This window comes from Abrus precatorius, unplaced genomic scaffold (assembly GCF_003935025.1).
Source record: "Abrus precatorius isolate BTA unplaced genomic scaffold, Abrus_2018 Scaffold3, whole genome shotgun sequence".
Classification (NCBI taxonomy): domain Eukaryota; kingdom Viridiplantae; phylum Streptophyta; class Magnoliopsida; order Fabales; family Fabaceae; genus Abrus; species Abrus precatorius.
The window spans coordinates 18,079,635-18,093,180 of record NW_020874373.1 but is presented as its reverse complement, the minus strand read 5'-3'; the positions used below and the strand labels follow the sequence as shown (position 1 = coordinate 18,093,180).

At 33.9% G+C, this 13,546-nt stretch overlaps 1 pseudogene; it reads left to right on the top strand.

The window, feature by feature from the left end:
* Nucleotides 1–3,868: 3,868 nt before the first annotated feature.
* On the top strand, nucleotides 3,869–12,661 carry LOC113863923 (annotated as a pseudogene).
* The last annotated feature ends 885 nt before the right edge of the window (nucleotides 12,662–13,546 follow it).

Here is a 13,546-nt window from a genome sequence, read left to right as displayed (position 1 = left end):
CAGTATAAGGTCATGAACTCTTGTGCTTCTAGAGTCCTCTTCAAGCCCTAGAAAGGTGAGACTACTTTGTTTATCACTAATATGACAAACGCCAATGTTTCTTTACCAATAATCATCAAGTGGGATGAGGTCACTCTCCCTGAAAAATGGGTTATAGATAAGGCTTCGCCTTGTCTTCCTAGACCCACTTCTCAAATTCAAGATATTTCTCAGGATAATTCTAGGAAAATTGAAATAACCTTTGATATGAGAAACTCCTTTTCCTCTAGAATTGATGCTTATAGCAATCGATCTAATTTTGTTTTTGCAAGAAAATCATTCTCTTCTAGATCTCAAAACATTAGATCTGAAATACCCAGATCTGTTAATCATGATCCTTCCATAAACCTACAAGGTTTAGATACTTCTTCTAGGATACCTAGAACTGTTTACCAAACCTCTGATAAGGAAGAAGAAAATTAGAGTATCTAATCTCCAACCTATTCCTCCCTTAATGAGTCTTATGATATTGTCTCATAAATTCATTATTGACAAGGAAACCCTTAGGAATGATTTCTACTCTGAGAATTGGAAACCTCAAAGAGAGTGGTTCTTCCAAAATACAAGGGTAAGAATAGATCTGATATCCAAGAGAAGTTTTATATATTTCTCGAAAAAATGGAACACAATATTCCATTTTTTGATTGGTTTCATGCCTATACCATTCAAAACAATATAGATTATCCTTGGCAAGAGAATGTTATTAGTACTTCTTCTGCTAATGTTATCTCTTGGCAAATCAAAAATGGACAAATTGTTCAGAGTGAACTGCCTCCTACAACTCAATACCAGTTGCCAAATTTGAAGGACAAGGGTGGCAATCTAGTTATTGCTACTCCCTTCAAAACAAAGAATCCTGATGAGTTTATTGCTCCTAGTGATATTCAAGGCCTTATGGAACAGGCCAATTATACCAACAAGTATCTTCAGATTTTAGGAGAAAAGGTCTCTGTTAATCCTGTTAAACCAAAAGGAGAAGAAACAACTTCTTCTTCGCAAACTCAGTTAGAAAAACCTTTGTTTAAACCATTTAAGATCAGTGCCAAAGCCAAATAGAAAATCTTAGAGCTGAGGCAAAAAGAAAAATCCAAAGCCATTAAGGATAATCAGAATGAGCTACTTAGTAAAATTACTAGTATGCTCACTACTGTCCCTGATACATCTTAAACTTCTAAAGAGTCTAGTGCCAGACCTAAGACTAGGTCTCTTTCTAAAACGGTCAATGTCATTTCTAAAACTGATTCAAAACAATGCTCTGAAACAGACTCTATTTTAGCAGTTAATCCAGTTTATACTAGTATTAAAAACTGGAAGACATCTTCTAAGCTTTATTATAATAAAGCTACTGCTCCTGATCTAGTTTTAGAAGAAAGTCATAACCAACCCATTCAAAGTTTTAATGCTAATGAAATTTATATTTGGAATATAGATGGACTTTTTGAATATAACCTTATTTCCAAACTTCAACATATGTCTATTGTAGCTATGGGTTACTTCACTAATCATAACTATGATGAAGAAACTATCGTCCATATTCTAGTTGCCGATTTTACATGTCAGCTCAAAGGATGATGGGACAGTAGAAATTGATGACAAAGGTAAAACTATTGTCAACAATGATGAACAACTTCCCGATGCAGTGTATACTTTGTTATACACTATATCACAACACTTCTTAGGAGATCCTTCTTTATGGAAAGAAAGATCTGGTGAATTGTTATCCAATCTCAAGTGTAGAAACTTAGACGATTATAAAGTTTACAAAGATACTTATATGTCCAGGATCTATACCAGAGAATATTATAACCAACCTTTTTGGAAAGAAAAATTCCTTAATGGTTTACCTAAATCCTTCGGAGATCTTATTAGAAGTAAACTTCGAAATCATTTTGTCAATGGTGAAATACCTTATGACAGTTTTAGCTATGGCCAGCTCAATACTATTATTGTCAGAAATGCTTTAAAAGTCTTCCAGGAAGATAAGATCCACAAACAGCTTGCCAAAGAAAGGGCCTTGGACAAGAAAGATCCAGGGTCTTTCTGTGAACAATTTGGTCTTCATCCTTCCTCCACCAAAACCAAAAAACAGACTCATAAGAAAGAGACTGTTGAAAACCATAAAAAACCTTACAAAAAGAAGTACAATAGAAAGCCTCCTAAGAAACATAGGGAAGATGTCATCCCCAACAATGTTCCTAGGAAACCCAAAACAGGTATAACTTGTTACAATTGGTGCAAACCTGGCCATATTAGCAAATACAGTAGGCTCAAGAAGATCAACAATCTTAATCTTGACCCTTCTATAGAAGACCAAATCAATAACCTCCTTATTGAATCTTCTGAAGAAGATTCTGCTAAGGAATCCAATGAAGATATTAATCAAATCCAACAGGATGATCAAGTTTCTTCTTCTGACAGTGATGAAACTCCAGAAATCAATGTTTTAACAAAAGAACAAGATCTTCTTTTTGAAGCCATTAATTTTATTCCTGATAATCAAGAAAGAAAAGACTTTCTCAACAAATTTAAAAATGTTTTAGAAACAAAGCAGAAACCAAAGGAAATTTTTACAACAAACAAGTTTGATATAACCAACATTTTCAAAAGAATAGAATATAATTCTAGTATAAAACCAACCACTATGCAAGATCTTCATATCGAGATTAACAATCTCAAGAAGAAGATTCGTGAAATTAAAGAACAACAAAAAATCCATCAAATTATTCTTTCGCAACTTGAAGAAGATGATGAATCTGAAGTTGCAGAAGAATAATTTATTGAGGAAAAAGATTTTGAAAAAATTCATTTTGAAAATCCAGAAGAAATTTTCATGAATTTGATCAACAAGGTCAAAATCCAAAAATTTTATATTAATATCAGAATCATTAAGGCACCCTTTCATTTACAGAACATAGAGAGTTTTAGAGAGAGATGCTCAAGAGTGAGACCCTCCCTTGTAAGCCTTTTCCTTGAGAAATTCAATAAAATATTATTTTTCTTTATATTTTTCTCTCTTCTCCTCTTAGCAGGTTTCGTTCAGATATATATATATATATATATATATATATATATATATATATTAAATTTAACAACGGATTAGAATTGTCACTAATATCTTTTTAATTTAATTTTCTTTTTTAGTTACTAGTAATTTACTATTTATTAACCGCTACTAAACAATTGTTGTAAAAATTTTCTGTTGGTCTTAAAATCTATCATAATTCAGTTTAGTATCGCCAATTTTAGTGTTGGTTAGTTAACCATCGGAATATTATATAATGACAGGTAATATTACCGCTGATTACAAAATTTAATCGCCACTATATGGCGATCTTTTTTAGTGAATGTGCTCGGTTAGGTCTTAATTGTTGTACGTACAGTATTTGGGAAGGCTTTAGTCTATCTCAAGTGGGATCTGGATCCTCTGCAGTGTTGGTGGAAACTGCAGGGGACGCAGTGCGTTTCTGCTTAAGCAACAAAATTGGCTTAAGGGAATTTGGTAGCAAATTCGATTAAGAATGGAAAAAGGCTTAAGCCAATAGAGAAAGGACTTGACAGCGTGCCCAACTGAGTCACAAGAAAGCAGAATCATGTCTTGCTTAAGCCCCTAATTTCGCTTAAGCGATTTTAATTTAGCTTAAGCCCTTCCGAGCAAAAACAATTAAACCTAAGCGAAAATGGACTAGAGAGGCATGTATTTCAAGCACTATTTTCGCTTAAGTGCAACCTAAATCGCTTAAGCTATTATAAATTTGCTTAAGCCTTGACAAGCGATTTTAATTAATATTAACCAAATTTCAGGCAGAGAGAATGGTTTCAGGTATAGAAAATGGCTTAAGCAAATTTGAATTGGCTTAAGCAAATAGTTGCAGGGCTTGAGCCCATATTTGAATTTCTCAACAAATACAGATCTGCTTAAGCGAATATGTGCACTTAAGCGAATATATCAGAATTTGAAAAAATTATGCAAATACAGATAGCATGCAAGAGGGGTCAAGTACAACTGATTACATTACATAATACCATTTCAACTCACATTTTACATAGAAAAGAGTTTATAAATACATATTTAGCCCAGACACAGAAGAAGTATTGGCAATTGCATAAAGTATTGAAGCATTGGTATCATCCAAAAGAGTTTATAACATAAGCACCATTTTAGATAAATATTAAAATATGTATATGAAAACTATGGACATTGAAAAACTAAAACTAAAATCCATTACCTAACAAAAAATGTTTAATTAATAAAATCCATTAAAATATAATGTAATCCTAATTGTAATCATGGGTCTCCAACTCCTACATTATCGTCATCCTCATCTTCCATGGGTTGTAGCTCATCTCCCTCATCATGTCCCCCTTCTTCCTCTTAGTGTTGACTTTGTTCTACATCTCTCCTTTTAGTGTCATCATTGTTCTGAATGTCATTAAACGCTCCTTCGTGTGGTTGTGACACATGATCCTGTGCAGTTTCTTCTTCAGGTGAAAAGGTAGGGTTGTCTCTAGGCCATATACAACTGCCGCAAAAAGCTCTGGTGTAGGCCATGGGAAAGCTGATGTCTCACCATAATGTTGATGTAGCGTGAACCTATGGAATTCAGAAGATCAGGGTAATATGTTGCAGATATGATTAGATATTTTAAAATATTAAATGAGAGACGAGCTGACCTATAGAAGGACTCGTTTAGTTGAGTGTAAGCGCAATTATTTGTTGCCAATTGTTGTTCTATGTGATTCAGATAGTGTAGGACGCTTAAATCCGTTTGTGGCATCTAAGAGGGTTGCCTAACAAAGCTGAAATTGCATCTCTGTCATACATAACTGCATGTCTTCGAACCCAAGACCTTCTTTCTGACTTATCTGGTATCAAAGGCCACGCATTTGCATAAAATTCCTTCATGATTACCTTATGAATATGGTTGGGGAGATTGGCCAAAAATTTCCACTTTCTTCTCCTAATCTCTTACATAAAATCTTCATACTTTCCTTCTACTAAAGACACTTTCCTCTCAGGTAACAATTCTTAGCCTGTAAATCAAGAAATCTTTGAGCCTTGGCTCTAGTTTTGAACCTATATCTATCCGATGATATGATTTCTGTTTGAGTTTGACTTTCAACTGGTGATTGTTGCTGTTCATCAATAGGTTCAGCAGGCTGCTGTGAGGATTGGCCAACTTCTGCCCTTTGCCTTTTTCTTTGAGGAATAGATTTTTTTGGTGCCATCTTGCAACCAAAGCCAGAGAACATTTTTCAGCCAGAATCGCTTAAGCGAATATAGGCGCTTAAGTGAAAATTACAATGCAGAAAATAAAGGGGCTTAGGTATTTAGTCCAACCAACAATAAAGTTTTCAATCAGTCCAACACAAATCAGGTTTAACAATGTCTTTCTTTACAATATAAAATGAGTGTGAAGGGTCATAATCCATGGAAACAATACATCTCTATCAACAATCTAACACCATATACCGTAATGAATACAATATAAAGCAAACAAAGGTACAGAAAATTTACAAGGGTTTAGGGTTTTGTATTGTACCTGAAAGGAGGGATTTCTAAAGCCTTTCAAGCTTTGGAAAAGCGGACACAAATAGACGGCGCTAAAGCGAGTAGACAGAGATATGAAGATTGAAAATGAAAATGGAAGGAGAAGATTCAATCTTTTAAAAACTAACAGTTGCAAAATTCACTTAAGCGAATTTTGTGGCTTAAGCGAAAATCCACTTAAGCGAATATCATTGCTTAAGCGAATTTTGAAGCGAAAAGGGGCTTAAGTAAAAATAGGGGCTTAAGCAAGTTGAGCAGATAAATTGGCACCAAATGCATTCGTAGTGATGTATTTATGAAGAAAGACAATTTCCCTAATCTTCTGAATAAAGAAACACTAAAGAAACAAATGTTCTAAGAAGCTTTGATGAAGGAAGTTCATTGGGGAGGAAAAGTTTTGACAAGTTCATAGCGTTTGATAAGGAGAAGATTCAATCTTTTAAAAATCAACAGTCGCAAAATTCACTTAAGCGAATTTTGTGGCTTAAGCGAAAATCCACTTAAGCGAATATCATTGCTTAAGCAAATTTTGAAGCGAAAAGGGGCTTAAGTAAAAATAGGGGCTTAAGCAAGTTGAGCAGATAAATTGGCGCCAAATGCATTCGTAGTGATGTATTTATGAAGAAAGACAATTTCCCTAATCTTCTGAATAAAGAAACACTAAAGAAACAAATGTTCTAAAAGCTTTGATGAAGGAAGTTCATTGGGGAGGAAAAGTTTTGACAAGTTCATAGCGTTTGACAAGGAGAAGATTCAATCCTTTAAAAACCAACAGTCGCAAAATTCACTTAAGCGAATTTTGTGGCTTAAGCGAAAATTCACTTAAGCGAATATCATTGCTTAAGCGAATTTTGAAGCGAAAAGGGGCTTAAGCAAAAATAGGTGCTTAAGCAAGTTGAGCAGATAAATTGGCGCCAAATGCATTCGTAGTGATGTATTTATGAAGAAAGACAATTTCCCTAATCTTCTGAATAAAGAAACACTGAAGAAACAAATGTTCTAAGAAGCTTTGATGAAGGAAGTTCATTGGGGAGGAAAAGTTTTGACAAGTTCATAGCGTTTGATAAGGAGAAGATTCAATCTTTTAAAAATCAACAGTCACAAAATTCACTTAAGCGAATTTTGTGGCTTAAGCGAAAATTCACTTAAGCGAATATCATTGCTTTAGCGAATTTTGAAGCGAAAAGGGGTTTAAGCAAAAATAGGGGCTTAAGCAAGTTGAGCAGATAAATTGGCGCCAAATGCATTCGTAGTGATGTATTTATGAAGAAAGACAATTTCCCTAATCTTCTGAATAAAGAAACACCGAAGAAACAAATGTTTTAAGAAGCTTTGATGAAGAAAGTTCATTGGGGAGGAAAAGTTTTGATAAGTTCATAGCGTTTGACAACATTCTATCCTACTTCTTTAGCAAACATCATCATCAAACAGAGAAAGCATAAAGGTACACATATATTCCATAATTTTTTTAATTTAAGATTACTAGGATCATTATTTATCATGTTTATTGTAATGTTATGGGAGTATAAAGATAGTCACAAAGATGGATGTCGCAAGGAAACCAAGTGTCGGGTTAGAGTTTGAGAGTCTTGAACAAGCATGGCAATTTTGGTGTGAATATGGAAGGCTAACAGGATTTGGAGTGAGAAAACAATACTTTAACAAGTGAAAGAGAGATGGTGTTATTACGAATTGTAGATATGTTTGTTGCAAAGAGGAGCATAAAAAAGAAGATAAAAGGGAACCACAAGTGAAAAAGCATCGACCAGAAACTAGAACTGAATGTCTTGCAAGAATAACATTATCTTTGCCAAACAATAATAAATATGTTATTCACCAATTTGTTGAAGAACATAATCACCCATTACAATTTCCAGAAACAACACACATGCTTGCTTCTCATCGTAATATAACTAACGTCCAAGCTCATGAAATTGATTTGGCTGAGGCATCCAGATTGCGACAAAAGGCATCATTTCAACTAATGAGCACACTTGTCGGACACCAAGCTAATGTTGGGTATACTTGCCTAGACGCAAAAAATTACTTGAAGGCAAAGAGACAAAGGGGAAAGGTATACAGAGAAGTCAGTTGTCTAATGTAATATTTCCCGCGACAATTAGTAGACAACCCATCTTTTTTCATGCGTACCAAATGAATGCGAAGGAGCAAATTGATGAACAAAAAGATTTGTCACGAATCCTCATCAAAATATAAACAGAAATTAATGTAATACTATGGTGCTAACCTAGGTCGTCTCCCATGAATCATTGGATGAGTAACCAAATATCAAACATGTAATATGCAATATATTCAGAAAGCAAGTAAAAAAAAAGGGTTTGTGTGATTCCAAATTCAATGTAAAGAACAAGAAACAAAATTATAAAGTTCAATTAATAAAGAGTGATAACCCCTAGTTCATTCATGTAGACTCTATCCCTATTCCTCTCAAGATTTAATACCCTTTCTCTCCTCCTAGAATTAGGTTAATTTAACAAGCAAAAATAAATCTTAGATTCCCATATGAAATTAAGCAATTCAATGGACTCCAATCTCTCATTCCAAGATTAAATAACCTTAGAAATAAACCTAGAATTAAGCAATTCAAGTTTAGAATCTCATTAAAATGAATTAGGGTTAATTAAGTAATGTCCCCCTCATTCAACAATTAACTCAATTCAAGAGATTAGGAAGACGAAATTCATGAAAGAAAAGGAATTATATTAACATTCAAAACCTAGGAATTCAAGAATCCATACGAACTCACTAGAGATTACAAAAAAATTACTCCTCCATGAGGATGGGTCTCACAGTTACAAAATGAAAGTAAAGAGAAATCAATAACATCAAGATGAAAATCAAAGAAAAGTGAAGAAGAAATGGAATTCAAACCCTAGGTTGAACCCTTGGCTGTCACCCAAGGCCACCCTAGGCTCTCCCAAAATGGAAAAAAATCTAAAAGTGTAAAAAGCTACGTAACCTAATTCCCAAAATCTATATATACTAAGTCTGACGCACTTCATAGTGATCACTCTTGTAAATAAGAGTGATCACACGCAACATTCCTCAGGTTTTTCCCTTGCTGGACTAATCATTCTCACTCTTGAGAGTGATTACGCGCAAGCACTGTGATTCTGGAGCTTTCTGGAGTGATTACGCGCAAGGGTTTGTGATTCTAGAGCTTTCTGGAGTGATCACTCTCACTTCTGAGAGTGTTTATGCGCAGACACTGTGATTCTGGAGCTTTCTGGAGTGATCACTCTCACTTCTAAGAGTGTTTACGCGTAGGCCTGGGTGCTTCCTTTGGCTCTAGAGTGATCACTGCTACTTCTGAAAGTGGTTACTACGGCCTATCCTTTGGAATTAGCTCCCTAGAGTGATCACTATGGTACCTAAGAGTGATTACTCTCAGTTTATATTTTCTCCAAGGGCCAAAAATTCATGAAATTTGTCTAGAATTTCTTGCACAATTATTCAAATAATCGAAATTGTAAAATATATTCACAAAAATTAATGTAAATAAGGTAAAAATTAAGAAAGCTATAATATTTGACCAAAATAATGTTTTTATATTATTTACACTTCCTAAGTCTACTTTTTCTATTAAGGAACACTAAAATGACAAGTAAAAACCTAATAAAATGTGGATTCATCACAAATCACAAATGTCTTTTAGGCGGATGCAAAGATGGTAATTGATTATGGATTTTTTGGTGAAGTTGTATCACTAGACACTACATATTGCACAAATAAAGTTAATAGACCTCTAGCATTGTTTTTCGGTTTAAACCATTATAGAGGCGTTGTTATCTTTGGGGCAGCCTTGTTGTATGATGAAACAGCTGAATCATTTCAATGGTTGTTCGAGACTTTCTTGAAAGCACACAACAACAAAAAACCTCAAACTCTTTTTACAGACCAAGATCAAGCAATGACAAAGGCACTTATCCAAGTAATGCTTGAGACACGTCATGCATTATGCACGTGGCACTTAATGCAAAATGGCATAAAGTATTTGGGGAATTTGATGAAAGGAGGGAGTCATTTCTTAAGAGATTTGAAAAAATGCATATGTGACTTTGATACTTCAATTGACTTTGAGGAGGCTTGGATAAGGTTGATTACAAAATATAATGTTGAAGAACATACTTGGATTACTTCACTGTATGCTATAAAGGAGAAATGGGCATCATGTTATCTCAAATATTGTTTAACCGTTGGAATGCGTAACACTCGATTAAGTGAAAGTTTAAATTCTGAATTCAAGGCATGTATGCGACTTGGTATTGACATCAACAAATTCTTTGGACACTTTGAACGGATGATTGAAGACAAACGTTACAACAAGCTTAAGTGTGAGTATGACTCTCGTCACAAACTAGCTATGTTGCAATATGAGGTATCACCAATACTAATACAAATGGCCAAGGTTTACACACATATAGTATATAATTTATTTCAACAAGAGTTTGCTCAATTCTTAGCTTGTTGCATATCGCAAAGGATTGAAAGTCCCCCTTTGATTGAATATGTAATTACTAAAATCAATCAACAAAGATCATGGACAATTACATTTGATTGTTCCTCAACTACTATCAATTGTTCTTGTAAAAAGTTTGAAACATTTGGTATACTTTGTTGTCATGCTTTGAAAGTGTTTAAAGCCAATGATGTAAAAATTGTTCCTGACAAATACATACTAAAGAGATGGACAACTCAAGGACGCTGTGGTATTATTCACAATGTAAAAGGAATACCAGTGGAAGGAGATCCTAAACTAAGTACTACACACAGATACTGACACCTAGTATGTAAAATGATTAGGTTGGCCTCTGAGGTTTCTAGTTCACAAGAATATTGTCAATTAGTGGATGATAATATTAATACTTTAATTAGTCAAATCACAAAGCTTCGCTTACAACCACAAGATAATGACAACAATAACAATGATGGTGTTGATAAGATCAATATTCATGGTATACAACCTAAGGGATTCAAGCATAGACCTACTACCAAGAGGAAAGGGTGTAAAAGATTCAAAAGTTGGGTTGAGCTACAAGCAAAAAAGAAAAAAAACAAAAGTCCAACTTTAGGTCAATCAGCATCTCAGGTACTTTGTTATAATAACTTTTATTGTCGATTAATGCATTTATTTTAACTTCTTTGTTGTAATCATATCATAAATTTCATTGTCCTTAAATGTTTAAGGAATATCAACCAATGCTCTGTGATTCATTTCAAGTACATTGTTCAGCACCTCCATATTATGATCCCCTTCAAACATTAGTCAATCAATTAAGTTTCACAGATTTGTTGAAGGTAAGACTATTCAACTTCCATCTATTCTTGTTTTCTTTCATCCATTCTTGTTCATTATGTGTCTTCTTATATCTCTTTTAATTTTGTAGGAACAACTTGATGATACCAATACTTCAATCCTTGATCAAATTTGATGATGCAATTGGCAAAAGTTCTTTTGTTTCTAAGCTAAATTTGTATTTATAAATTGTTTTTAGTGGAAGATGTAAATTCAAGAATTGATGTAATCCAATGTATTTGGCCCCCTTTTCATGCTGTCTGTTTCTGCAAAATGTTTGCATTTTCTTATTTATTCGCTTAAGTCCATGCAATCGCTTAAGCTAATCTTGATATGCTGGGGAATTAAATTTTGGGCTCAAGCCTTGCTACCATTCGCTTAAGCCACTTAATCTTTGCTTAAGTCATTTTGTTGCATGTTGTCTGTGTCTGCATAATTTTTTCAAATTCTGATATATTCGCTTAAGCGCACATATTTCCTTAAGCGGATCTGTATTCGCTGAGAAATTCAAATCTGGGCTCAAGTCCTACAACTATTCGCTTAAGCCAATTCAAATTCGCTTAAGTCATTTTCTATGCCTGAAACCATTGCTCTCTACCTGAAATTCGCTTAATATTAATTAAAATCACTTGTCAAGGCTTAAGCGAATTTATAATAGTTTAAACGATTTAGGTTCCGCTTAAGCGAAAAGACTGCTTGAAATACATGCCTCTCTGGTCCATTTTTGCTTAGGTTTAATTGTTTTCACTTGGAAGGGCTTAAGCTAAATTAAAATCGCTTAAGCAAAATTAGGAGCTTAAGCTAAATTAAAATCGCTTAAGCAAAATTAGGGGCTTAAGCGAGACATGATTCTGCTTTCTTGTGACTCGCTTGGGTGCGCTATCTCTATTGGCTTAAGCCTTTTTCCACGCTCAAGCGAATTTGCTACCAAATTTGCTTAAGCGAAAACGCATTGCGCCCCTGCAGTTCCCGCCAACACTGCAGAGGATCCAGATCCGTCTCAAGTGAGGTGTAATCTGTTAAGTGATTTGGCTATTTGATTCTATGGTTTATTTACTTTTTACCAACTCAGTCCTTTTCTTTTGATAAATAACACTGAACACATTCAAGTGTCTCACTTTTTGGCTATCTTTATCTCATCTAAAAGTTAGTAATCTGTTTCTAATGTTATCACATCGACCATTTTGAAGAGTTGCATGGGATAGCTTGAAATTATCTTAATGTTCTTGTTTGAAATGGAATCACATCCTTTATTTAAAATTGCTTGTGCTTTGCAGTCAAGTTTCATGGCCTGTCACTTTATGCCTTAAAGGGCTTCTAATAAGTTTGTATTTTTCATTACTAATATCAATATGTCCATTGGGACTAGAAGAAATCTAGCAGATTGTGCATTTGTTTGTGAGGAACTATGGTTGGTTCAATAAATATTTAAGTTTTTATTTATATTTTTTTATGGCTAAGGAATTCTATGTTTTATTTGGAGGAAGTGATTAGGGCTCAATATATTTTCCCTATGATTGTTTTAATTAATTTTTTTCTATGAAATCTTGTATGTGGAAGGCTTTAGACTTTGAGATGTTCTATATCACATTTTGACTCTGTTAAATCAGAAATAGCTATTTCAAAATGGGTAAGGGCTAGAATTATGGCTACTAAGGTAACTTTTTCGTGTCTAAGGCTCTAATCTTTGAAAATATTGTGAAGACAGTAATATCATTTTCTTTATGTTACTTTTGTTTCAATATTTGAGTCTTTAGTTTCTAAAAACACGTATTATTTGCTTGAAATATAATTGACTTGACATAATTTTGCTTTTCCAATTATATATTTGACTGGAACCATAGAGAAGAAGAATTCCAAGTTTATTTTACTAGAATTTAGAAACGTTGTTAAGTGCCTTGGTGGCTATGGATTTCAGTACTTTAAACTCCATCTGTGGTTCCTCGAGCACACCGTCCAAGATACCAGATACTCCAGCCACGACTTTGGGAACTATTCATGGTATTGATTTGAATTCTTTAGACTTGCAAACACTGAACTGTCAAAACTGGAGAAAATAAGCATCAGAATGCAATGTTGCATGTACACAGATAGGGTGAATACGGGTACATCAATTAAAAAATAATAATAAATATATATAGAGAGAGGTGTAATTCGTGAGAGGTAAGATACATTAATAATAACTGTTGGTTAAAAAAAAAAAAGAAAGTGAACAATTAAATAACAACAAACTCTTTATTTAATCTAATGAGTATTATTAATGTATTTCAACTCTTATAATAACAACTCTTCTCACATGAAATATATATATATATATATATATATATATATATAAATCATATATATACTAAAAGTACAAAAATTTTAATATATTTGTTACTTGCTGTCACCGGAGATAGTTGCCAAACTTGTCATAACTGTCACTGTTGTTGCTGCTCATCGTTCACTAGTGATGGCTAATTGTTGAGGTTTGAGATAGGAGGAAAAAAGCAGTAGCCTATGGGTACGTGGGTATGTGGGTATGTGGGTATGTGGAAGCTGAAGGAAGTACAGGTACACTGAAAGCTGGAGGAGATAAAGCGACAACCAGATCAAATTTTTAGAGAAAAAAAAAAAAAAAAACTAAACTAAAATTTTGGCAA